General features: G+C 40.9%; 1 protein-coding gene across 3 annotated transcripts in view; it reads right to left on the reverse strand.

Moving 5' to 3' along the window:
* Positions 1–27,285, reverse strand: part of cdk14 (cyclin dependent kinase 14) — a 216,951-nt gene that overhangs the window by 152,536 nt on the left and 37,130 nt on the right. The window contains exon 1 of one of the 3 annotated variants that reach the window (XM_084943045.1): positions 3,394–3,498. The exons of 1 other annotated variant lie outside the window; for it this stretch is intronic. The gene's annotated coding sequence lies outside the window, so the exon portion shown is untranslated. Of the gene's footprint in view, positions 1–3,371; positions 3,499–27,285 lie in introns of those variants that run through there. One more of the 3 variants, XM_084943043.1, reaches the window with a different exon arrangement.

Raw genomic sequence — 27,285 nt, forward strand, 5'->3', positions numbered from 1 at the left:
CACGACTAACACAGCTCTTGTCTTCCGCTGTGTACCATAACTAAGGTTACAGCTAACTTTATAGTTAATCTGTGTAGTAAACAAGAGTAAATGTCAGTGGATTTCTTTGCATAAACTTCCATGGCACTTCATTTAGCTGTTGTTGAGGTATTGGAGGCTGGACCAGAGTGGTTGACGCACAAGAGCGCTATCATGTTATTGGCATTGTTAAGCCCCTTAATGACCGCTAGCATACTCTGCTCTGCAGCACTCTAGTATTTAAAAACCAGTTTTATGTAACAGTCCACTTGAAATCAGCATAACAAAACAGCATTACTAGATGCAGATCTCAGGTCTAATAGGGCATTTACCACTGACTCATTAGCACAAGTGCCACTAAAGTAAACACATTCACTTTGTAGCCACTTGATGATATGAATCACACCATGTGCCACTGACTCCATCTCCAGGGATTTGCATCTGAATAAAAGTATCGTGTTCGCTGTCAGAGACCTGCCTAGGTGAGGGTCTTACACTGAAGGGACCATTCCTTACTTCTCTTTCTAGGAGCCGGTACAGACAATATTGATGCTCTGGATTTATTTGATGCACAGGTATTGGTAGTAATCCCTACAAACCTGGACAAACAAAACTTGCCTTAGTGGGTGCAATCTATCGAGGACAAGGTTAAGACAAAGTGGTGGTACAAACACCGGGTAAGAAAAGCTTTTGATTGGAAGCTGTGTTTTTGTGGTTCTTTTCAGTCTCACAAAGCCAGTCCTCTCACAGCACATCTCTCACAGTAGGATTATAGCCAGGGAAATATCCACTGCAACTGCCTGAACTTGGCAGCTTGAATTCTGACAAATTCCTTAAGGATAGGTAGCAACCAACCTTTTTAGCTAAACAGACCTTAGCTCATATGGTTATGCGGTATCTAACCTGTGATCAGAGGTAGTGTTTGTCTTACAAGCATCAACTTTACAAGCTTGTTTTTACTTCAATAAACAAGAAATGTCCATTCCTCATCCAAATAGTTGAGGCATACAGTGATGCTTACTCTTGGGAAGAGGCTGTACACAAGTTGTAACAGTCGCATGGTTTGTGTTTTAGCAGTGTCCAACATGTGGATCTGCACATAGGCCCAACACTGTTCAACTTTAGTACAGTACAGTCCCCAGAGCAGGAAACAAAGGGCAACGGGAACCAGGACAAGACAACCAGACTAATGTCTAAGTCCAACTGTAAAATTCTCCTCCTCTTCATAGGACAGTAAGTCAAAACAATTCTGCAGAACCAACACATGTTCCAGTTGAAGTCGGGTTTATACATAAAGATTTCATATTATAGCAACAGCCTCAGTTAGAGTCCCACACGGTGCTTGCCATGCTAAGGCTTTTGAAAGTAGAACAATATCCTTCCAAACATACAATGTGGCAATCACACTTTTAACAGCAAAGAAGAGACATTTGGGCATTATTATAATATGTAGCTACTTTGGATGCATAAGCAAGTGATCCGTGGTCCCAATCTGACCTTAAAGTCATGGGCTGGGTTTGACTTGGATAACACCAAGACTTGATTTATCACAATACACCTAATGTGTGGCTAATATATGCTGCACCTGTGACAAGCTCACCCTGAGGAAACACTGTCTGTCATTGGATTCATCTACGAAGTTGGAATGGAGTTCTTGGAAAGGATACTGCTGGCTGTAGATGACATTTAGTCTGACCTAGATCATTAGTTCAAACATACTGACTCACTCAAAATAACATCTTTTTGTTTTGGTTTGGTTTGCTCCTTTGTTTTTTACAGCCAAGACTTACAAAGTCTTGTGTGGCTCGTCTGCTCTGGCTGAAGAATGAAGCCAAAGCAGAAGTGCCAGATAGTATCCTCAAGTGACCACTTAAGTCTGGGTCCAAAAGCAAGTCAATCCCCACAGACTCCAATGTTTTTACAGCCTGGTACGGAAACACGGATGTCTGTTAGGCCTGACCTCACCATGTTCAGTACCTTAACTGGACCTCTAGATTGTGTATAACTTGCTGTCAACACCTTTTGGAGTATTTTAATTGAATTATCTGCATCACAATCCACTGCTATTCAAAAAGTTTGTGTATCAGTTTTGTTGAGTGAAATTTTAGTATTTTCTTAGTTTGTAACTTAGTACTAACTGGCAGGTACGCGGGTACTCGCACAGGATGGAGTACTAAGTTGTGCTACTCAGCACTCCAAATATAGTCACTTCTGGCTCCCGCAAACCAACGTGTCAGAGTCAAAACCAATAAGTGATGTCACAGTGGAGCTGACCACAGTAAGTAAAGTAGAGCTGCACAGTTAGGTATTCCTGCAGACATATAAACACAGAGGAAGCCAAGTTTGCCTCCACTTATGCCTTCCATTGAGTGCAGCATGAAAAGCCTTTCAAGCTTCTCCATTAAGAGGACACTACTCTCGATTTGGCTCTTTATTCTGACACTTATGCTCTCAAACAGATTACACCCTGTGTCTCCTGTTTCAGCCCTCCTTCCTTATTCTCTCTACTTCCTAACAGCTTGGCCCGCTGTCTTCCCAAGGAGCTGCATATGGCCCTGCAGAAAGGCTCGCACACATCCACGAGACGCTACCACAGATGGTAAATGGCCTGTCCCTGTCTTCCTCTCTCTCTCCCCCTTTCGCTCATCCTCCCCACAATGCCCACATTCCATCCCTCTGGGCTCGGAAAAAGAGGAGCGTGTTGCAAATTTGCCCAAAGTGGGACATCACATTGTAGAGTGAGCAGAAAAACGCTGCAGCGGAACATCCCGTCCATTAGACGAGTACACATCAGCACCCATTTCAGCGCCACAACGGAAATGCTACCTATTAGCACGAGGGAGGGGGGGAGTGAAGGAAAGAAGGAGGGGAGCTGACAGTAGTGACGTTAAGATTTGACTTTGTTGCGAAAACTGCAGACACACACTGGCACAGACACTCAATGTCTTCTCGCTACTTCCCTTCTATCCTCAGAGTCCCTCATCACATCCTCCCCACTGACACAAACTGATACTCAGGTGGACTACTTTCAAGCTGTCATGCATGCCAGTATGACAGCCTATCATTATTCCGGTCCTGAACAAAAAGCCTAGTACGCACACTATGCTCGCACATAAATCAAATCCATTCCCCCTAAATGCACATATGCTGACGCCCTTGCACATCTGTACATTGTACAGTGTTACGTGTGTATGTGTGGTGTGTCTGGGGAATACTATTCATGCTCATTTACACACACGCGAACAGAAGGGATGCAGCTGAGGCAAGGGAAGAAAGGAGGAGGTGGAGGCGGGGTGGGGGTGATGACAAGGGATGCAGGACAAAACAAGCGCCAATCTCAGCCTTGCTCTTACCTTCCAGGAGGAAACAGCTCACCTGGATGCCTCTGAAGAGCAGACAGAACGCACTCAGGCCAACCTCTCCTCCTGCAAACCAGCTCAAAACATCGCCCTCCCTCCCTCCCTCCTTCTCTCTCTCGCTCTCTTTCACTCTCTCTCGCTCTCTCTCTCCCTTCCCTCTCTTCCGCTCGGTTTGCAAGCTGGAAATGATGAGATTGTACTATAAGCAGAGGGGGGAGTGAAATTAGACACGGTTCAGGGTATTAGGAGGCTACGTTGTTTCTGGCCGAGCGCCCTGGGAGACTGCAGGCTCTGTGGCTCATAGGTGACAGGGAGGTGATGATGGAGGAGGTGGTCGAGTGGAGGCGTTTGTTACAAATGGATGCAACACAGCAACACAGAAGAGAAAGAGCCTGACAGCGAGGACATCCTGGAATCCTTGAGGACCCCTGCTCTGCTCTGAGATGGTACAGCCCAGAGGAGTATGAGGAAGCAAACAGTATCTAAAGCAGCAGCAGCTAGCCAGTTGAAACTACCATGATTCAGCCACAACGCCTGTGTGTGTGTGTGTGTGTGTGTGTGTGTGTGTGTGTGTGTGTGTGTGTGTGTGTGTGTGTGTGTGTGTGTGTGAGAGAGAGAGAGAGAGAGAGAATCTGAGCTGAGCCAGGTAAAACGAAGATGAGCTGTGTTGATTACAGGGCTACAGCCCCTTAGATGAAACCAGAGGCTGAGGTCCTTCGTCAGCCCAAAGCATTCACCATAACTGGAAGATGCTGATGTGAGATGAGTAGTGTAAGAATACACCTGACACCTTCCCTAAATATAATCTAGACCTCATTCTGGAATAATGCCACATTGTCTAGCTGTAAAAAAGACTTTTCCCTTCAGATATGCTCTGATATGGTCTCCGCCCCTCTAATACTAAACACCTTAACAGCTCAGGAATATAAACAGTGCACAGATGCATGTTATGGATGATTCCACTGAGATGAATTGATGTTCACTTTCTATGACGTCAAACAGAACCACGAGGGGAAAACCTTTGCTGAAACCAAGCATTCAAAGCCTGAGCTTTTGGCTTCGGGGATCAGCTGTACTGAGTCTGACCTCATTATTTGAAACTTTGACCATGTCTAATATGGACATCCACCACTGGAACTGTATATATATCAGAAAATAATGAAAAGCAGAATACTGTAGGCCCGAGTTATGCACAAAAATTTAAAACAGTGCGTGTCATGATGGAGCGGTAGTAATGGTAGCACCATCGACTCATAGCAAGAAGGTCGTGGGTTCAAATTCCCCATCTTGCGGGGACCTTTCTGTGTGGAGTGTGCATGGTGTCTCTTGTGTCTGAGTACTCCACCTTCCTCCAACAGGCCAAAGGCATGCAGTTAGTGGGATTATGTTAATTAGCTCTAATCTAAATTCGGTGTAAATGGTTGTCTGTCTCTCTGTGTTGCCCTGTGATAGGTTGGTGGCCTGTCCAGGTTGTACCTTGCCTCCTGTCCTACGCCAACTGGGATAGGTTCCTGGTTTCTGTTAGAATATCACAAAGCCCGACTGGCCTAAGAATCAGGAACTATTTCATCGTTTTCAAAAGCTACAGCCTTCTGTTGTCATTAGCAATTTTACGTATTTAAATAAGCATCAAAAAAGAAATAAGTCCTAGTAATCTCTCCACTCACTTCCACTAGTTACAGATTGCACGTAGTCTATATCATCCTTTGCAATAAATGACAACATTAACCAAGCTCTCTTGCAAAGATGATAAAAAGAGGAATACATTCTCTGGTGTCTCTTTCTTAATAGTTTATACCCACTGTGTGTAAACCTAGGCCAACATGTATCGGCTCTTCTTTCTGAACTGTAGATATACAGCAACAATGAGAGCAGCGAACTATTAACCTGGAGCACCTTGGGTGTTATGAAGGGCTGTCACGCATAAAGTAAGGGGTTCAGGGTATCAGATCAGGACATATAAATGAAGAGCCTTCATGTCAAACCGAATGAGTCTACAAGCTGGGTCAGATTAGCACTAAAACTGGGAATTAAAGAGCAGAGAGCCGCACCTCGGATTGCTCTGTGCGGACTTTGTCTAACAGCGCTGCGTGCCACTTTTGCAATTGATGCTGCTTATAGTAAATTCACCAGTTCCTAAACGGCATCAAAGGTGTTTCAAAGAACACCTGACAGTTCAGGATATTTCATTCTTATCCCACTGGTGCAGGTCTGACTACCACTTCAATGAACAGCCCGTCCTTTTTACAGATTCACTGAGTTTGCTTATATAATACCTGCTGCGCTGCGCAGATAAACAACCTCTAGATATGGATACAGGTTTACGCAACAAATGTGACTGTTCTCTAATAAAGGCTTTGTAAATAATAATGTGTCACATGACCATAAAATAATGACTATATAATCTGATCACGCCGCTCAAATTGCATTTATCCAGTCGTACTAACCCATGTAGAATATTGATCAAGGCTCCTGATTAATACGCTGCTGTGCACGTGTCTGATGTTCATCCTTTACTTTGTTATAAATATACTTTATCTCAGCTTGTACTTCCTGTACTTCTAAGCAGTGCTTGTGAGTCCAGGAGGAATGGGTTTTTATATTTCATAGATGGGGTTGAGACTAGAGCTGGTTTGGTTTTTAATGGGGTTTGACTGTAGGTACCAAGGACCTGCCATAGGACAGGCACCATTTTGATTTGGGGCATGAAACAGGTAGACAAGGATAGAGTGTTTACTAATTACTACGCAGTATTACTAGCAAAATCATAGTAGGCTGAATCTGTGGGCTTAGGGGTGTGTGGTAGCCACTCCTATAGCTCTTGTTAATAAACCCTCTACAGTTCTTGTTTCTTACTTGTTACTTCAACCTGTCCCCTGTAAGCCACTTTGCAACCCTCCCCCCACCAACTTCTTCTTTTAATGCTTTCTGATATGCATTATCTCAGTCAGCAGCCTCTTTGTTGTCAGTGTTACCTACTACGTATGGTGCAGGGGTCCTGTGCTGCTCCCTACATACCTTTTGTGTAAGGAATAGAAGCTGAATTACCATTTTTGACTGATTGTTTGTTATGTAGTAGTTCTGAAATGTTCATCTAAGGATTTCTTTGGCCAAACTGTGAAATTTGTGCACCTCCTAACAGTAGGATCGATAAAACTATGAACCAGCAAAAGGGTGTCGGGGCAAATGTGGGAGAAGCCTGATCTGATCCTCCAGCTTACAGACGTTAACATCATGTAATCACAGACCGTGGGAGGTCTTTTGGAGTCCAGGGCTCAGGAATGTTGGAGCACAAAACTGGCATTGCATCATATTTGTGTTGTTAATGTTTCAGCTCAATAGTGTATCATCATCATGAAAGTTAGAATCCAATAAATAAGTGAAGTGTGTCTGATGCGCTCATGACCCAAAGCCAGCTGTACAGTGGTGCAGTAACGCTGCAGATGATCGTCAAGTGGATTATGTTGCTTCAGTTTTGTTGTCTGACAATGTCATTTCTCTGAGCAACCACTAGATGAAGACAGATGAATGTATGACTGTATGTGAATGTAACATTACCACAGCAATGAGTACACAACTGAAACAACTTACTGATCAATTGAAAAAGGAGTGCTTATAGGAGTAGCGAAGGGGCAACGTGAGCTCAGAGTGCTTTTGAAGTGGACCCTCATAACATCTTTCCTAAATTCATGAGTGCCATCAGTGCCTACAGAGGAGACGCTGCCTCCCAAATCATGACATTCTCCATCACAAATACACATCATCAAACAGCACAGCTTTTCTTTGTTAGGACTCTGGCTCAGACTCACCACCACCCCTTTCCCCTACCTCCCCATGTTTTCTCTTTCTCTCCATCATGGATGACCTTGACTGACAGGCTTGTTGCTACAGGAACCACACCATATCTATTGTGCCGTAGTGTGGCAGGAAAGTGTGAAATCCACAATAAGATGGCCGAGATTGGATTGAAAATGGAGTCAATTTCAAACCTGCAGCAGACGGCAATCACTTAAAACCAGAAAAATGAAGGTTATTTGCATTTTAACAGGATTTAACCCCCCAAAAATAGCCTCACTAACACACACACACACACACACACACACACACACATACACTTGTATACAGATTCAGGCTAAATGCATAACAGGGAGGTACAGCACAGAGCTGGGGTGAAAAGCCCATAGGTCATTCATTATTCAGTGGTGCACAGAAAACGGTCTCCTGACTCTGGTCCGAAGCAGATAAAAACGCACTCATACAAACTGTGTGGATGGTCGAGTTCACTGTTAAGCATTTTTGTAATAGTTATTTAAAGTCCACCTGAAGGAGGGAGGGTCTGTATTTGATGAAGTCTCTGCGGAAGAGTTCATGTGCAATGTTCCGTCTAAGCTGCGCGCGTGCGCAATTGCGCACTGCTGGCACGTCTCTGCGCACAGAAAATCTGCGTTGTGCACAAAAAAAAAATCTAACCTGAACTGAAATTAAAATTAAAACTTTAACAATTCTGTTTTGCAGTGTTAGTCAGTGAGTGACTGGCTGCACCCGTATGGGATTAGAACGATGCCACCTTATCCCATAGTCCAGCCAATGATGCGATTCACATTCGTATATACGCAGCTAACCAACGTCGTTGACAGGCTATGACAGCGTCCTTATGTGCCGACACCGGTGTTTTAGCGAGCAAAGCGGCGTGGCTGATGTGGAGTGAAGCAAAGTTAATGACAACATGTACAACCATTGGAGATGTGAGCAGGACAGACGGAACAACTGACAGGAAAAAGTGTGGACTTTATACCAGTTTTTAAATTGTGTTGATAGGTCACGTAAAAGCAGAGTTATGATAAAAATATCTGCAATGTTTGGTTTTCTTCCTGAATACTGTCGTTGTTTATATTTACTGCGGGAAGAAACGGTAAAAACGGCGTTTTATAAGGAAAACGCTCGAAAGCCTGTGAGCAAAAACAGAACCAAAAAAACCCCCACCCTTTCCTATTGGTGGAAACATGTAACATGTGGACCAATCAAAAAATGATATGGCAACATGGCATTTAGTTGTTTAGGAAGGAGGAAGTTTTAGGAGTGACGGCGGTGTTTTGAGATGTGAGAGATTTGCGACATTTAGCGCAAATCTTGTGTAGTTAGTGTGTAGTGTAGTCAATAGTTTTGTTGTGTGTGTCAGAACAATGAGGCGACTGCTGAATGTTACAGGTGTTACAGCAGTGATACATCTGCTGCTGTCAGGCCTGCAGGTATCAGGCTGTTGTTCTCCTTCATCTCATAGTGGACAGAAATTATTTTTGGGAGTGGCACAAATAATTTGTGTGGCATCAGATTTGATGCAGAACAGCTGATTGTTCTGTAAATAGTTTGAAATGTTTATTTAAAAAAACGCCTTGGCTGCAAAAAACTTTGTTGTTTGCATAACCCAGTTACTTTTTTGAAGAAGTAACTATACAATTAATTGCCCAACACTGGTCATTATATACTGTATTTTGCAGACAGAGTTACAGGACTCTCTCCAGACCACAGACTCACACTCATAATACAAGTCACAGCTTTATAAAAAATTTTGTTTTCAAAATTAGAGTTCAAGTTATTTTTCCTTCCAATAGTGTTAACATACTACACAGGTCATGAACAAGATTTTTTTTTACATTTTCATTGTAAGTGGGCTAAAGCAGTTAATTAAAAGTAGTCTAACATAAATGTAAATGCTGTATTTGATTATTTTAATAAACCATGTAACTTGGATGGATTGGATGCAGGCGTGACCACAGTGCACACGTCTGATGTCGCTCACAGTGGTGTGTCCGCTCAGGGAGTTTGTGCGTTCACTCAGACACATGAAAAATTAGAGGGAACATTGGTCATGTGGTCACCAAAAATTAGCACTGACTGATGATGAAATCTACATCACTTAGACCCAAGTGGTGCCCAGCTAACATGCGAATGCAGAAACTATAACGTGTCTGTAAGGCTATCAGGGGTTAAGAGGTGAACGCTTGCAGACAATGAAAAGCCCACCTGATGAGCAGAGAATATGAGTCGAAGCGACATTAAGAGGCTACAGCATCGATATGATATTCAGATTAGAGATTAGTAACTGAAAGCAAGAGAGACCCTCCTGACGCAGTTCAACAACCTGAGCACGTTCAAAAAGGGAACTTTTTTTTTTGCTTTTGCCATCAGAACATCATGACAGTGTGACTACCTGACAGAAATGAATCCACATTTTTGCACAAATTTGGCCTTTTAAAAGCATGTGGTCGTCAAGTTTTGATCAGCTGTAAAACAGCCTGTTTCAGTTTAAGCGTTGTTTTCAGTAAATTGCATGTTCAAATAAATGTTTTGTCTCACTGTCATTTCTTCTTTTTGCATTTTGAAGCTCGACTTGGAACCTTGTTAAGATCCAAACATGCAAAATATGATTTGTTTGCCATTTTTCACGTGGTTTTAAACTTTTGATCGGGGCTCGATGAAACAGTTTTAAGTAAAGAAATCATTTTCAATCTTTTCCTCACAGTGGGGACATTCAACAGATTCACCAAAGTATACATGTTTCAGATCACATGCAAGGAAAGAAATCTGAAGTGAAAACCTGTCAAAAGCAAACGTATATTTGTATAGAGGAACCTAAATGAACCTAAATCTGCATACAAAGGAACCTAAATCTGCACACATTATATGGTCAAAATTACATTATAACAATTGTGCATGGTTTATTTGGTCCAATAAGTTTCTTATTATTGCATTGTTATAGTTATGTAATTATTTATTTACACATTTGTTTGTATCTAGTTTTCAGCTAGTTTATATTTTAGTTTCTACTGAAACTGCCAAAGAGGGGAGCAATTTTAGCTCGTGGTATTTTAGAAATCCACGTAACTCTGTTAAAATACAACAAACATTGCCTCACGTTTCATGACTGATCCTAAAATGAGTTTATTCATCATACAGTGAATTCTGGTGTGGGGAGGCAGATGTGGATGAGATGATAAACTGTCTTTGTTCTGTTTTCACAATAATGTTTGCTCAAAAAGTTTGAGGACTGCATTACTTTCAAAAAAAGATTTTTTTTTGTCATTTGGTAATGATTCAACTACAGGACATCAGGTGTGAACAAAACATCAGTTTCTTCATATGTGACAACTATATGAGAAGAAACAGGTGTACACGACAACAGATGGAAAAATGTCCTGCAACACATCATTCAGCTGGTACATCAAACCAAACTTCTTATGGTCCATCCAGAAGCGTATTAATCCTCCTGGATGGACTATAAGAATGATGAAAACCCCATGAGCCAAAATAGAAATGAAAACGAATCATATGATATACTGTATACAAATAAAATGAGAGAAACAAGGAGCCTCAAGGAGTTTTATATTGTAACATAAAGATTGGAATTCAATTCTGCATTTAACAGGGAGCCAATGAAGAGAAGTCAATATGAGAGGAACACGCTCGGTCTTTCTTTCTTGTTCCTTTCAGAAGTCTCACTGCAGATTTCTGGATAAACTGAAGACATTTTAGGGAGCTTTTAAAATGACCCGATAATACTGAATTATAGTCCAGTCTAGCTTTCCAGCATCACATGATTTCAGAGTGGCACATTTCTTTCCACCAATTTGATATCAGGCTATCACAGTTCATCAGCAGCTTTATCAATGAGGCAAGTGGCTCACAGAGAGCCAGTTAACAGTTTATAGGGTATAAACCATACCCGATCTCACCACTCAACTGTTCTGTCATTAAGGCAGGACCAGCACAGTGGGGGACCAGTATTGATTTATCCATCAAAAACTCATTTCAGTAGTATTTGGTCCTCTGCTTGGCAGCCCAGATGTGAGACTGTTGTTCTGAACTGAATACCTGCTATGATTCTTCAGTCTTCAATGACCCGAGGGAGTTTACACAATCAGGTTTAAGTGGATGCCTGTTTGAAATCTGATATTGTAACACTTGCTGTAACAGAGACGAGAGATAAACTAATGCACACAGTTAGACTGTTTTGAATTGAATTAATGTATTTCTTTATTCATCCAGTCAGACAGACTACTTGCAGAAATACATTTGTTTTAGCATTTTACCCTCTTTTTAAAAGTTCTGGTTTAATGTACCCACATACCTGATTCCAAACATTTGTAATCATTCAATGTCATCAAGATTTATTTGGCATCCATGCATGAATTTAAAAGAAAAACTATAGACAGGTGCTCGGATTTAAATGAATCTATGTGTATTTGTATTTGCTTTGTAAGACCAACTGCAATTTGACTTTTTTAGCAGGAATGTTCATAGATTAACAGCTGTAGTGATACCGAATGAAATTTTCTGTTGATCCAAATTTTAAAAGTGTTATGAGATAAAATGGGCTAGCTTCTTGCTGACATTAGCTAACATACGCTCACTAACCAACACATATAAAATGTTAGATAGACAATGCAGCAGCTAACCTACCTTCTTTAGCTAACAATAATATTAAATTCTGTAGTAGCACTTTTGTCCTTATGGGGAGTTTTTGTTGGAGTCTCATGCAGAATATGTTTCTAGATTAAAGCGTTTAGTACATGAAAAACGTTGCATGTGGCACATTGAGCATCTGTGTGTTAGTTCAACTGAACACTCTGTCTGTGTTAGTTAACATTAGCCAGATGGGAGAGATCAGGTTCAGATTTGATTCCCCAAACCAAATGATTTCTCCATCTGTTCATGACTGACGAAATAAATGTCATAACATTATTACCACACTATTACCGCTTCAGCTCCTGACATACTTTGATTGGTCGCTTTGTAGCTGTGGGTTGCAGTCATATGATGAGAAAATGTGAGGTCCTAGAGTTCTTTTTTGTTGCTGAGGCTTCAAATCAGCCATAAATAGATTCAACAGTTCTCTCAAATCTGAGTTTGGGCCTGAAGGAAAAGCTTGCTGTAGAATACGTCATTTTATGCACCCAAAACTGTTCTTTGTTTCGCAACGGTTCACTTTTTCTTTGATTTTCCTTTAAAACCTACATCACACCACAGCATACAAATTACAAACAGTGGCAGAACTAAGAAGTACCATGTCTGCACAGAGTATTTTGACTCTGTGTGACAAGTTTACAGATTCTTTCTTCTGGTCACAAACCCTTTATGAGCCTTTTAATAAGATTCACTCGGCTGTGACCTCAAATTACGATGTCTTCAACTTGCAAATGAATTTTCAAAAATGATTGGACCCTCTCAAATTCACCTGTGGTTCCACGCTACAGGCATAAGCTTTTTTTTTAAATAAACTTACAAGCTGTTCTGAAAAAAAACTAAACGTGGAATTGAAGGGTTATTTTTTTTTTTTGTACTGTGCAAAAATCTTCAGAAACCTCTTGCTCTTTTATGTTTTAGTAGGAAAATGGGAAATGGGTGCAATAATATATTATATTATTATACAGTTCTAAAGAGTCTGAAGGTTAGTAAGTGGCATAACCAACTTTATTCTTCCATGCCACCTGAACTCTTTCTTTCTGTTATTTCTTTAATTAATCTACAGGAAGCATTCTCCATACTTCTTGAAGGACATTTTTAAGCTGCTTTTTGTTCTATTCTGACACGATGATCCATCTTCAACAGTGTTAATTCCATCATTGATGGTGTTTTATTCTATGTTTATCTATCCAGGTATGCTTTTGCAGCACTGATTATGTATTTGGGATCATGCTGAAAAATAAAGCTGTTTTCAATTAGATGCTTTCCAGATGGTATTACATGATGGATCAAAATCTGATGTCTCTGGTTCTGCATTTATAATTCCATCAGTTTTAACAAGATTCCCAGCATCACTAGTTGAAATGCATGAAAGAGCCTACAGTGTCTTTCACAGATTGCTGTAGTGGTCACTTTTCCATATTGACAATAATTTAAACCAAAAACTTAAAATTTGCATTTATCGCTCTTTAAGACATACTGTTACTTTTAGTCCAGCTCTTGTGTATTTGGTAAACTTCAGCCTTTTTTTTCTTGTTTGCCTTTATTAATAATGGCTTCTTCACAGCCTGCCTTTCCCTGAGACTGGTCCTGATGAGGTTCCAGTGAACAGTAGATGGATCAGCTGAAGATGCATCTCTCAGGTCTGTGATGTACATAACTTTCAGATCTGCCAGTTTTTCTTTCGTTCTCCATTTATCCAGTTTCCTTACATTTTTCAAAGGCACAATGCACACGATGCTAAGATTCAGTATGCTGCTGATAGCTCTTTGGAAATCCCCTTGTTGGTCCAAAAATAGATTTTTTTCCCTATGAAACTGTCTTATCTTTAATATTTATAGTAACTTCAACTACAGAAATGGGAATAAAGTGTGTTTTTCCAACTGGCAGCTAGTAACAAAGTATCTAAAGATACGATTTAAAATTGGTTCTTATCTAAGCTGCCAGTTCTGTTTATTATCTACGTCATCTCTTCAGTTGGTTGCCTTTTTCATGCTTGAGGTGAGTTTTAATGTGACTTAGCAAACAATCACACAAAAATGATTTGTTTGAAAATGGTCATGTACAAGGACTGAAAAAGAACTGAATAAACAGCCAATGTCCAAAGGAAAAGTTTGAATGCCTACAGAGAACTACTGCTCGAGACCATCCAATCCAACGTTACTTAAAGAGCACTTTGAAAACAGCAACAACAAAGTACTTTCCAGTAAAAATCTGTGATATTAGTTAAGAAACCATGCATTAAACAAATAAAAATAAAATAAATAAATAAAACTGAATAAATAAATAGTAAAACATGAAAAGATAGACAATAAAATATACAAGAAATTAACAAAATAAAGAAGATTAAAAGAGATCAAAAACTGACTAGAAGCTAACTCTGGTGCTAATCTTAAAATGCCTCAGAAAAAAGGTGTGTTTTTAAAAGAGATTTAAAAATCTCGATTGTTGGGGCCATCCTAATATGGAGGGGCAACTTATTCCATAATTTGGAGGCCACAGCAACAAAAGCTCAGTCCCACCCCCACCCGGTGTTTCATGAAAAAAACTCCAACAAAATCTGGCTCATTGTAAGCTAAAGAAACGAGGGGTGGCTCAAAACTTTTCAACAGTACTGAATATAACCACAACCATCTAAGTGACTGATCTGACTGCTTCCTTCTTTTTATTCTGTTATATTATTTATTCTATATGATCTTGACACAAATCATTTCCGAGCTCTTGCTTAAGAGTACAGTTCATAGATTTTTGCTAGTGTTAGCCAACACAGGCACATCTAATGATTACCTGATTAACTTAAGGTCACTGAAAAAACAAGTTTGTACTTTAATTTTGGTGAGTAGAGTTCTACTGTTTAATTATTCCACCACTTAAAACTAACTAGCGGTTATCTATGTTTTGCACTGTACTGTTTATGGATGCAGCTTGCTAACCATGCCTGCTAGCATCTTGTAGCCGAGTACTACACTGTCTCACCTGAATATAAAGACTTCCAGCACCAGAAATTCCAGCATGGAAGTAACCATTCTGTAACCATTCGGTGACATGACAGACGCTATGTCCTCCCTTTAGTTACTAAATGTTGTCATGCCATCTTTTCTAGCTGAAGCAATGAACATCCAAATATGGGAAGCGGAGTAAAACTAGCTCATAGGGTCAGGTTAGCATGTGTTGCTATCACATTATCTGCGCGTTAGGTCATTTTAGGTCAAATCAAAATGTGAAACAAAACTAATATAAAAATACCTATCAGGAAGACTAAATGGGGAGGACCGACAGTTACAATAGCAAACTGTTCTACCAACTTTGTGTTTAGTCAACAAGGTCAGCAGAGACACGAGCTGCCAGAGGACCCAGATTTTATTACCTGAACTGGAAAAGTCGGCAGTGAGATCAGAGCGGCAGGTTCCGCCTCAGGTGGCTATTAAAATGAGTCCAGTGTGTTCACACTCGGAGCCCAATCACGCCTCACGCTGCCTACATGCGATAATTGGGTCTACACCCTGCATGGGCACAGACACACTAAGCTGTGAAATGCATTTTGTTCGATTTTTTGAATCTTTTGAGATTTTTGAGAGTTTGCAAGAGAAGATACAGTTTTTCCTGACCTTGAACGCCCCTTTGTTAAAAAAAGCTCAAAACCAATAGAGCAGCACCTACCTGGTGGAGAAAAGCACCAATCAATTGACAAGGACAAAAGCGAATAACGCCGCCGAAGCACCATATCCACTTAACGCCAGCCATGACGGAGAAGTGAATGACCTAGAGAGGATGATGCGCCCAGCTGCTGTTTGCAGCACTCCAGCTGTTTATATGAGTTTCTGTGTCAGTGTCTGTGTGTGTGCATGTGTGGTTGTGCATGTGGACAAATGCTCAGTGATATTCACACCCCTGCCTGGCCTAAATTCCCCTTGAACTTAGCGCATCTGTGCACAACCCTTCCCTCCCACTGACTGTATTAGGATTTAGGATCCCGCTGATGCCTCTGGCTTCTCTCCAGAAGGAGAAGAGCCTCAGCGTTGCCCCTCCATCACTCTGTCATTGTTATTCTGTAGTGCTGTTCTCATTGCCCACCACCTCTGGGCCCTGCAGATCAATAGAGGAGCAGACCAAATCACTAACACACTGCGAATGAGAAATGAAACTGCTTATTGAAAAACATTTTGTCTCACAGGCCCAGCCATGCAATTAATTTAGGACTAATTCATAAAACAATAGGTCGTCCTGAGGGGGAGAGCCTCCAGACTATTACTTCTTCATAGCAGTGGTCAAACAGCTCACAAGTCTGCTGTTTTCTCACTGGGAGGGATAAACCGTGGCTTTGTGCTGCTGACGAACATCAGAATGCAAATCAGCAGGATGATACAACGGGAGCGCATGAAGCAGGCAGGGCTGCTGCAGAATTTAAAGAAGCGCTGTAATCCCTATTCATCACAAAGCACACTGCTCCGGGCCCTCAGATTAGCGCTCACGGTTTACTGTAGTGAACCTGCACACAGTGCTAAAGTCTGAGAGCGTGGAAGTTTGACTTCTAAAGCTGGATTGACCTTGGCCTGAATGCTAACTCCACACAGTCAAGCAGCCTTTGAGAGTTGAGTAAAATGGAGATACTTGAAAGCAGGGGAACTGATGCCAACAAAGCCAAATGCTGGTTTTAGAGAGTTGTCTCACAGCCTTGATTGTGACTAAAGGCACCACTGTGAGGAATACTGAAGAAGCAGTATAGGCTGTTGGAGATGAGCTAAAAGTGGCAAGACTAAGGTTTATGTTGGCCAGCAGATGGCAATGAGTCTTCTACAGGTTGTTCCTTCAAAGGCAGTGGATTCATCAGTGCATTAGAAGTTTAAGACTGAACTGAGGCCATGCTGCCGACTATTCTTCTACTAGTATTCTACTAATCTGTCAGTGACCTCCAAACAGCATTCCAGTAGCCTCTTAACAAAAGTCAACACATAGACTAGAAACCAAATGCAAAGATGGACAAAGAGTCAGAGTCAACAGAAACCCCCCAGCTAATGCCCCCCAACCTCTCCAAACAAAACATCCAGAAGGGCTTGATTATAGCATCTTGAATATAATACGGCATAATTCCTTGTGCATAGCCATACTATCTCAGTCGGCCTTGGAAGATAACCAGGGTAGTATTTGGGTGGGAGACCACCTGAGAATACCAGGTGGCTGTAGCATTGCTTCTGTTGTGTTTATTGTAGTGTGAATATGAGAATAGAAAAATAATTTGTATTGGTAATTGAGATAGGATGTATAAAATGTTCAAGTAGAAAAGCAAATACATCTATTTCCTGGTGTTTCCAGTGTGCCATTCGTATTTGTGAATGTCCACCAAGGTTTATGTGTCAGCTCATTTGAGCATTTCCCCAGTGAAAATAAACTAGGCCAATAAAATTCATACATTTTTGTTTATTTTTAACTTCCTCTATCTGCTCATCTCAGTTTGTCTTTGTGGATCATGTGACTCTGGGGTGGAGCCGAGGAAGCCCAGCGATTATAATGCATTCCATCTAAACTCACAACTTACAAGTTTGAAGTCAGAATTTTCAACTGGAACTCCCCCTCAATTTGGGGAAAGTCAGTGCAACCCCACTAACTCCAACTTACAACAATCCAAGAGGGCAACATTGCACATAAACATTAGTAAAACTTGTAACCAGAACTGCCACTCTTGTGTACTGATGACTCACTAAATAAGCCACACACAGAGACGGACCAGGCTCCGAATGCAAATGTGTTGCATCAGTATTTTAAGCACATACAAAAGTGCTGTGCTGCTAGTAGTACATGATGCTTCTACTGTGCTAAAGAGCAAAAGAAATCCTCGCTCATCCAACTTCAAATGAACACAGCATTAGTAAACACATTTTATCAGTTTGTTAAAGAGATCCATCTGCTGGTTAGAGTATCTATTTTACTCTGGGGGCGTGTCTTTGTAGATCATGTGACTCTGGGGTGGTGTTGAGGACACCTATCCAGCTGAGCTAATTTGCACAGGCTCATTCCTCAATCATCTAAGCAGACACAACAGATCTGCTCACTTTTCTGCTTTTGTCTTTTGTAAATAAAACACTTAGTATACTTGTGTGGGCTCCTTTTGTTGTAAGCTGGAGCCGCTTGAAAACAAAACTGGGGTTCATCCTTAGTTTGCTATCATTAAGCTGCTGGCACATTTGGGAGAAGCTCCACACGGTCGTAGTTGCCACAGAGCCTGTAAGTTGAGTTTTGGCTCATTAGGTAAGTCTTGTTGCAAGATAAATATTAGTGGTGAGACTGCACGCTGAGCTTGATGTGAGCTATTTAGCCTGACGTTGCTTTTCAGGGATTATCTTTCCCTACATGTATGAGTAACACAGTATACTTGGGGCTAGTTGTTGTTTTATTTGTTTTGTGTAGATTCAAAAAAACAAATAAACAACATTTAAAAATGTGAATAGTTGTGGATGTATTTATTTCTTAAATTTTAGTTGACAAAGTTTGGAAATCAATGTTTCAGTTAAGCCTGACGATGCCTTACGCATAAAAGAATGATTTCTACTATCTTTAATCTAACATGGATAGTTCTTATAGTGAGAAAATGAATACTTCGTAATACTGATCTTAATCTGATCCTAATTAAGTTTAGTGCTGTATCCAATCTGAAAAAACTAATCAAAATGTTTCAACACTGGGTAAGGACAAGTAATTGGTTTATACTTCCAATGGTACAGAGGACCCATGATCAGGAGCTAAACTGGGCCAGAATGCTACAGAATAATGTCTGGCATCTTCAACACATGACTAATTACATCTGATTGGCAGATTTGGCTAATATATAAAAACTGAGCAAATTAAGATTTTTATATGCTGCAACACAAAGACATGCTCAGTAATAAGAAAATGACATCCCACAAACAGAGTAACGAGTCCGATTCCTTTTTTTAAGTAAAAAGTAGTGTAAGGAATTGCGATTGCAAAAAAAACAATTAGATTACTGTTGCGTTCCTGTAAGCACGCTGTGTTGCTGCGTTACTAAACCGTGATTTTGTTTGTGAGAGTGTCTCATGACAGCGACGTCCGAGCGTGTGACGTCCACGGTAACAGACGTGTGCAGATCAACAATGGATAATATGGAGTGATGGAGAGAGTACGACCATGCAGTCCTCCCACTGACATGACCGCTGTGGGCAAACCTCCACCCGCCCCACTCCTGCTAAACAGGTGACAACAGATTTAAGAGCTGCTGAATCTTTGATTTTATTTATTTTCTGCTGTGTTTTACTTGCATCTATTTGAAAGACTGAGTGTAAAGACACAACGTTATTTTATTTTATATGCTGGAATATGCAGAAAATCAGAGACTGTTGCACATTATGTAATTTTTGCCTAATGCAATGTGCATAAAGTTAAAAGATTAAAACTAATAAAACAAGTTTTAAAAAGAGACTCTTTTTATTTGATTACATTTTATATGATGATCATGCAGAGAAAATAGCATTGAGCTGGAAGGTCCATTGCTTTATTACATATTCAGGTTGTGGATCATGTTTTTTTTTTTTTTAAGTAACTAAGTAATAAGTAACTAATTACTTTTGAAAATAAGTAATCAGTAAAGTTACAGGATTACTTAGTAATCTCAGTAAACTTAGTAGAGGTAATCAGTAATTAGTAACTAATTACTACTGTCAAGTAACTTGACCAACACCACCCACAAACTGCTTACACCCTGAAAACATCAGTTTTTTTCCTTCCTGCGATGCATTCAAGGTGCAAATGTGAAAACTGCATTCACTGTTCTTCAGTGTCAAACTGTAGCACCACAGAGGACGAGTTGCTGTATTTCCTAGAGAGATAAAAACACTAGCGACTCTCTCATAGATGGAGAAAGATGTAAAGAGAAACATGGAGAGGAAGATCAGTTTTCAGAGGTACGGACTTTTTTAGTCATTTTTAATAAAAATGGAAATTTAGATCTTATAAAACACTAATTCATTTTGGAGGTTTCTGTTTTTCTACTGAGCATTGGATATACGAGAGATGTGTTGTTAATGTTATTCAAAGGTCACATGAAACTCATCACATCAGGCAGTCTAGCACAGCTTGGGGCAGTGCAGGGTGCTCTGGTCAGGCTGCAGTACTGTGGTAAGGTTTACAAGAATATATTATGTTGAACTGATGCAGAGAAGGTGTGCTGTTCATGGTCAATGGGTGATTACATTAACTCACCAGATATTACCTGTTATATTAGCTTTATACTGCCTTCGGGTCAGAAATGAGTCATACAAGGAATTTAACATGTGGTTATATTTTGGTGAATTCAGTAGGCTAAAATCACAATGAGCAGCAGATGTCAGAGCAGCAACATGAGAAAAGCTCTACTGGAGCTCACAATTATTATGTGACTTATTTTCTCTACACTGTACCATTACACTCGATCTTAGGGCTCCCCCAGATGCCAAATCCCACTTTAACCCCTGCTGACAACATGCCTGCACAGCAACAGAGCCATCAGACCACCTCACTGAAAGCATCAGGGTTACAGATTTTTCCTTTCATTGTCTTACATCCATATATCTAATAGTTACAGTGTTACAAGCACTAAGTATTCCTGACAATAGTTACAGTACAAGGGCAGCAGCAGACGTTCTCAGAAAGAGTCCTAATAACAACAGCATGACAGAATGTAGGACATATACAGTGATCTATTCAGTGTAAGTCTCTTCTTGTATTCCACTGAGCATTTCTGTTCTCAATATTTAGGGGGGAGTACGGGTGAATACATCACAGATGACATCACTCACAGCATCACACCCTCAAACAGCTCAGAAAGACCTCTCATGACCTGATAGTGGAAAAATGTGCTAGCACTCCGAGAGTCGCATAACTTTAAGACCAGAAAAAGTTCATAAAAGCAAGAGCAGGGACTCAACAGTAGAATCAAACGGCCTCAAATGGCCCCGCCCCTCCCTGAGCCTGGTTCTGCTGGAGGTTTCTTCCTGTGCAAAAGGAGGTTTTCCGTCCTACTGTGCTTGCTCAGAGGGGGTCGTCTAATTGTTGGGGGTTTTGTTGGGGTTGTTGGGGTTTTCTCTGTATTATTGTTGGGTCTTTATCTTACAATATAAAGCACCTTGAGTGACTGATGTTTTGATTTAGTGCTATATAAATAAAACTGAATTGTCCAGCGTCAGAAATCCAGTGTTTGCCGTACATATAGACGTTGAAGTCCATGTTTGCTTTCATTCTGTCAAATTGTTTCCTTATAAGAAGGTGGGATAAATAGAAAGATAGCAGTATATGGCTTTTCCACAGCAGAAGGCAGATAGTTTTAGGAAAATCTTTCAAATTACCACTGAAAATGAACTACTTCATTAGATCTACTGCATCGCTGTAAGACTATTCATTTCTCCATCCAGAAAGAGAAATAAAAAATAGTGTGAATTAAGATTCCATTGGCTGGGGCTAGTGCACATTTCTGTACTGCACTGCATCTCAAACAGTTTTCCATTTGAGAGGGAAGAAGCCTTTGGTAGCAGTAAACTGTTGAATGACAAAGTGCTTTATCTGGCGCTAGATAAGGGAAGGTTGCAGCCTCCTGCAGATAGCAACGCAGCCACTGAGGATGAAAGACATCCTTTGTTGGCAGCTCAGATTCAGCAAGGGAGCCTGTCAACAAAGCAGCCTTTGCTAGCTTTCTGCATCAGGAAGAAAAAAAAAGATTGTCATATGGCCACCTCAGTCATCAGTGGTCTCATTGTGCTGAGGTATGTGTGCAGAAGCTGATTTCATCGAGAGTATTTAACGGTCAGAATATGTGTAACGACAGAGTAGGTTCATCCATTGCTGTGTGCCTCAAACAGATACTTCTGTGAAAGTATCATGAAGACATGAGGCCATACTGAATATGTTTATTAGCCTGTATAGCTGCCTGTGGAAAGGAACTGGAGAAATATGTACACTGACTTTCACATAAATCTAATTTCCCTTCTAACCTAACAAATGTTAGTGATTGCATCAAAAAGGAAGGACAAAAAGACAATTTTACCAGAAATGTCAACTCTGAAACTACAAACCTCTGAGGGTTTCCAGCTTTATGCAGCCTAACATGTGCTATCACACCCGTCTCAGTCATGTTCGTGTCCAGCACGACTGATGGGGCAACAAAGAACTCCTCTATAAGGAGACTCCTTCCCCTCACTTTAATTTATATATTTAAATGGTAAAGGGACACAAGAGCTCAGATTTAGGTGTGCCAGATGCAGAACAGATGTCAGCCTAACCCACCATACTAACCCTAACTTAAACAAATCAACCAAATCTGGTAGGCGGTTAATAACTTAGCGGTCAAGAAAATGGAAAGTCTGTTTCAAAGACTTTGAGTTATTTCTGCATTTGTACTGTATTCATATTTATGTAAACCATTATTATTGATACTGATATTACAACCTTGAGAATACAGTACCAGTCTGATACAGTCTTCTATTAACAACGCACTAGTCAGCACACATGTGGGCACCAGTTGCATTCGTCAGTTTTGTTCGTCTGTCATTATCTCACGGCACTTCTCTCTCTCACAGCATGTTTGCTCTGAATCTATCTTACATGACAGTTTAGGCTGATGGATTAAATCGAGTTTTCTGGCCTTTCTGCTGAGCGTTCTTAGGTTTTGTTATCTGCGTGTTAGCTCAAATGTTACTTGTGAGGTTAATAACAAAGGTACAGAGTCCATCTTCAAGTGTATAATGGATGGTGGCTAATGAGGTGGCTGTGAGTGCAGAGGTTAAGCAGGTCCCCTACTAATTGTAGGGTTGGTGGTTCAATCCCTGGCTGCTCCAGTTTGCATGCCAGATATCCAAATGGCTATCCAATGCATCCATCCTGGTGTGAACGTTAGAAAGCATTTAGGCATAGAAACAAAGTGTTTGTGTGAAAAGCGCTATATAGGAACTGGTGCATTTAAAAACAGTTACATCAGCTTAAAGAGGACCTATTGTGCTCATTCTCTGACACTGTTAGGATGCTTTGAGTTTATTATATTATTTATCATTTCAAGTTTTTTGGTTTCTTTGTCAGAGTTGTGTCTTCTGGTTTCTGTTCTGTTCCATAGTTGCTGTCTCCCTGTGTCCAGTCAGAGTCTGTGTCTGTAGTTCAGTCTGTGTTATGTTTCCTGTTTTATTTTGGAGGTACATGTCTTATGTTAATGTGTCTGGTTTTGCTTCCCCTGTTTCGTTAGGCCTGATTTGCCCCAGCTGTGTTTCCCTCCTGTTACTCTTATCTACCGTTTGCTATGCTGTGTGTTCTGTCTGCCTGCGTTTATTGTTTGTATTTTGGAAGTTTGTTACTTTGAGTTCAGCATTAAAGCTGTTTTTTGAGTTCACGTCCGTTTCCGGAGTCTGCACTTTGGGTCCTTTTCCTGCCTGCACACAGAAACATGGATACTGTCACACTGCTGCACCATCCATAGCTAAAGATTCGACTGAAGTCAGTGTATGCACAACTAATTCCTTTGAGCTAAAAGCTCAGGCTTCAGAATTGTCCATTGATGGTTGAAGGTTGATGAGGAGGTGAGAACAAACAAAACAAATAAATGAATGACAGAGTTATAATCAAAGAGCTCAGTGGCCAGCTGTTTTGAAGGAAGCCCAAATGGGCCGTGTGATAAGTGACGGGAGCCTCAGAACATGTTAAAGAACTCTTTGGATCAGACAGTCTGGAGACATAAATTGGAGGATGCTAATTATTACCCCTGTGCCCAAAAAGTACTTCAGCTGTGATTTATTTAGCCAAGTGTGATGACTGCACTTTTATAATCCAGTGTATGCAACCTAACACATACATCAAGTTAAATTTAACTTGTTGCCTAATTAGCAGTCCATTTATTCAGCGCTTTGCCGTCCTGTCAGCACATGTTGCAGAGATGATTAAATATTCAGACTGACAGTTTTCTGTTGTGTGTTCTGCACATTTCAGGAGTGCAGCGTTCTGGGAACACCAACACACATCATCTCTGTTTATGCTTGTTGCTTTGATTTAAATGAGATTTGAATGAGGAGACAGAGCATGCCGCCGCCATCATTCAAGGGTGATTAGATGCTTTAATATAGGCACCAGCTGCTACACACCATTTAATCACCAGTATCAACACGAGAGCGGAGCGCCTCCAGCTCTCGTGTGCTACTGAGCACCTCCTTGCTTTCACTACTCCTCACTGACACATACATCTAAACGTGTGTTTAAAAACTCCCTCCATTTACTGGATTACAGTCTCATAAACCTAATTTTTCAGTTTTCTATTTAGACTATCAGTGTAGTGTTTGCAGCAGTCTGGGAGAACCTGAACTACACAGCATGAACCTTCACTGGTGTGAGTTGTTAATAACACAGATCCAGATCAGGTTAAAGGTTCCCAGAAAACATACAATTCAACCCTGTGGTTTGACTCAGGACTCTAACATGCATGCAGGGTTGTCTTGATGACATCATCTGACCATTTTATGCAATCAGATTTAGTCGTTTCACAAACGCACAAAGTCAAGCTTAGCAGCGATTTGTCAGTTCAGCCGCATTAGCTGATGGCTCAGCGGATTCTCTTTTATCCGATTTGCAAATCTCATATAAGGTGCAACTGAAACGGCTTTAGCCTGCCCACAGATGCTGCAAGCTGCTTTGCATACCAGCTCCACCTATATGCTGCATATCTGCATATAGTTAGGTATGTCCTGTTTTTATCTTCCTCTTTGAGTCTAATGGGTACCGCAATACTCGAAAAGAAGCTCATGTTGTGTTGGCTATGACTGATAACTGAGGTTGCAGATCAACAGCTCAGCAGGGTTGTGTTTACATAGACTTCTGTACAGCCAGGTTTCTTTTTGCAATCAGTGGACTTTCCCCCTGCTGACACTTTAAAAGAATGCAGGTTTAGAGCTATTCTTGATTGGCTCCACTCCACAGTATGAGAGAAGCAGTCTGGCACAGACTGTTGTCACTGATGTCTGCTGTGTTCTGAGATCCTGCTGCAGTTCTTCCCTGTCTTTGGATTTCCATGTGTGCACACGGAAGGGTGGAAAGCTTCCACCAGGCAAACGTTATGGAGGTAACAGCAGGGAGGTCTCAGAACAGATCCGTGTGGTCAAATATTAATTACTGCAGATGGAAACAATCTCCTTTGCACCACAGTGGTCCTACAGGTTTTATTCCGATTTTAGCCCAGTAAACACTTTAAAATGGTTGTTTTTTACTCTCGAGCTGCTGACTGATGTTTAGGCCAGCGGCTGCAGCGGATCAGAGGGCCTGCGCTGGTGTTTGCAACAGACGATCAGTCCATCACTTTTAGCATTTTTCACCCCAACTTCAATGCAAACATATGATTTTCACATGATGGGTAGCTTTATGCCTCTAAAAAAAAAGATTGTGACATTATGTATTCACACACACACACACACACACACACAGTAGAGTTAATACACACGTAAAGCACTTTAAATAGGACATTGTTTCAAAGCCTCATAGTTCAAACAGCATAAATTATCTTCGTATATAAATACCACAGTAAGAGCGCAGCAGCAGGAGCAGAAGCAGCAGTATCTATAAAGGCACACACTGGAGGATTTTTACCGTTAGACTGCTACAAACAAAATGCTGCCAAGCTTCGAGTGCTTAAATAAAAATGGTGAATGTTAAGAGGTTTCACAAGAAAACAGTTGAAAGATCGTGACTCAGTGAAAAATCAGTTTAGACAAAGCTGCTCACAGACAACACTTTCCTTAAATGTGCCGTGTGCTCTAAAAACAGCCATAAAAACAGTGAGGTTTATTTGCACTAAGACAGAAACACGTTTATGTCCCACCCGGCTCCGCAGAGGAGTTCTTTAAAATATTTGATTGGTGATGGGAATGGTTGGTGATATTAAAGTCCTGTTTGTGGCACATTAGTATATGTGAGGGGGCAAACTCCTCAAGATGGGCGGTGACCATGGTGGCCATTTAGAAGTCGGCCATCTTGGATACAACTTTTGTTTTTTCAATAGAAAGAGGGCCACGTGACACATCAACCTTATTGGTAATGTCACAAGACAGTGATGAGACAAACTTTTATGTGAATGGTGAAGTTAACAAACAAAACCACCGCTATTGGTCTGACACTAACCCACATTGGATGGATCCCTCCAAGACTGTTGGAACAACAAAAGTGATGGTTTGGTGTGGTATATGGGGCACAACGATAGTGGGTTGCTTATCTAAGGTGGAAAGGTTTTTCTTTTGTTTTGTTTTTTGTTTGTTTGTTTGTTTTTTGTTATAAATCAATCAATAAATAAATAAATCATCAAAAAAATATATAACATAAGCAGTGTTGGGACTAACGAGTTATTAAGTAACGCGTTACAGTAACTACGTTATTATTGTGGTAACGAGCACGGTAACTAGTTATTATGCCAAAATCAGGAACGCGTTACTCGTTACTGGGATTTAGATAGGCTCGTTATTCGTTACTTCGTGTGGTGGCTATCGCGGAGCTTCAACAGAATCAGTAACATTAGCAAGTGGTGGAGGCCAGCAGGTGGATGAGAGAAAGGGGAGGCAGGAGGAGAGACCCGAGGCGGCCGCCCGTCCCAGTGTCAGGTGAACTGAACTTCAGGTAAGAAGTTATGACCTGCAGTCTATCTGGGTCAGATATAAACCAAGTTTAGGTGGAGTTTATTTTCGCTGTGCTGACTTTTTCGTACTGCGTACTAGCTAGCATGACGGGGTTTCTATACAGCTGGGTGGTGCTATGTTACTGATGTTGAACTTTATTTTGTTCATACGGTTAATTATCAGAGTTGCCAACCGTTCCCTAAAAAACGGAATCGTCTCATATTCAGAGAAATTATTACGCGTTTCGTATTTAGGTGAAAAGGAACACAGTTTGTCCCGGACTTCAGCTACAATGAAAAAGACACAAAGCTGGATTTATTCTGTGTCTTTGCTGCACAGCTGCCTCTTCTCCTCTCATTCTCTCCCCTCCCTCTCCTGTTGCTACTTTAATCATGAAACTGACCAATGATCAGCTGATCGGCTTTTCCCTCTTGTTTATTTATCGTCCGCTTTGCGCCAGAAAGAGGAAACCAGCGGATGTCACGTTAAACAACAGCAGCACGTTTGATCAGCTGTTGTTAGAATTTATTTAATATTAATTTCTAGTATCAGCTGATGTTTGCTGGAGCCACAGCTGTAAAGCTGCTGGTCATGATATCAGTTTGGATATGTGGTGAGAGGGAAACATGAAGATGAAACCAGGAGATGTCCTTACTGAATCATCAGAGCTGAACAGGTGATGGAGAAACAGGTTTACCTTTTAGGTGACATGAATGAGTTGAAGTTATGAACTGTTTCTAAGAGATAAATAACACCAGGATCCTTTTCTATGTAGCTGACAGCTGGTAACTGTGCAGGAGCGGGTCTAGCAAAGTTTTGCCAGGGGG

Source organism: Perissodus microlepis, chromosome 11 (assembly GCF_051167445.1).
Source record: "Perissodus microlepis isolate ML-2025 ecotype Zambia chromosome 11, ASM5116744v1, whole genome shotgun sequence".
Taxonomy (NCBI): Eukaryota; Metazoa; Chordata; class Actinopteri; order Cichliformes; family Cichlidae; genus Perissodus; species Perissodus microlepis.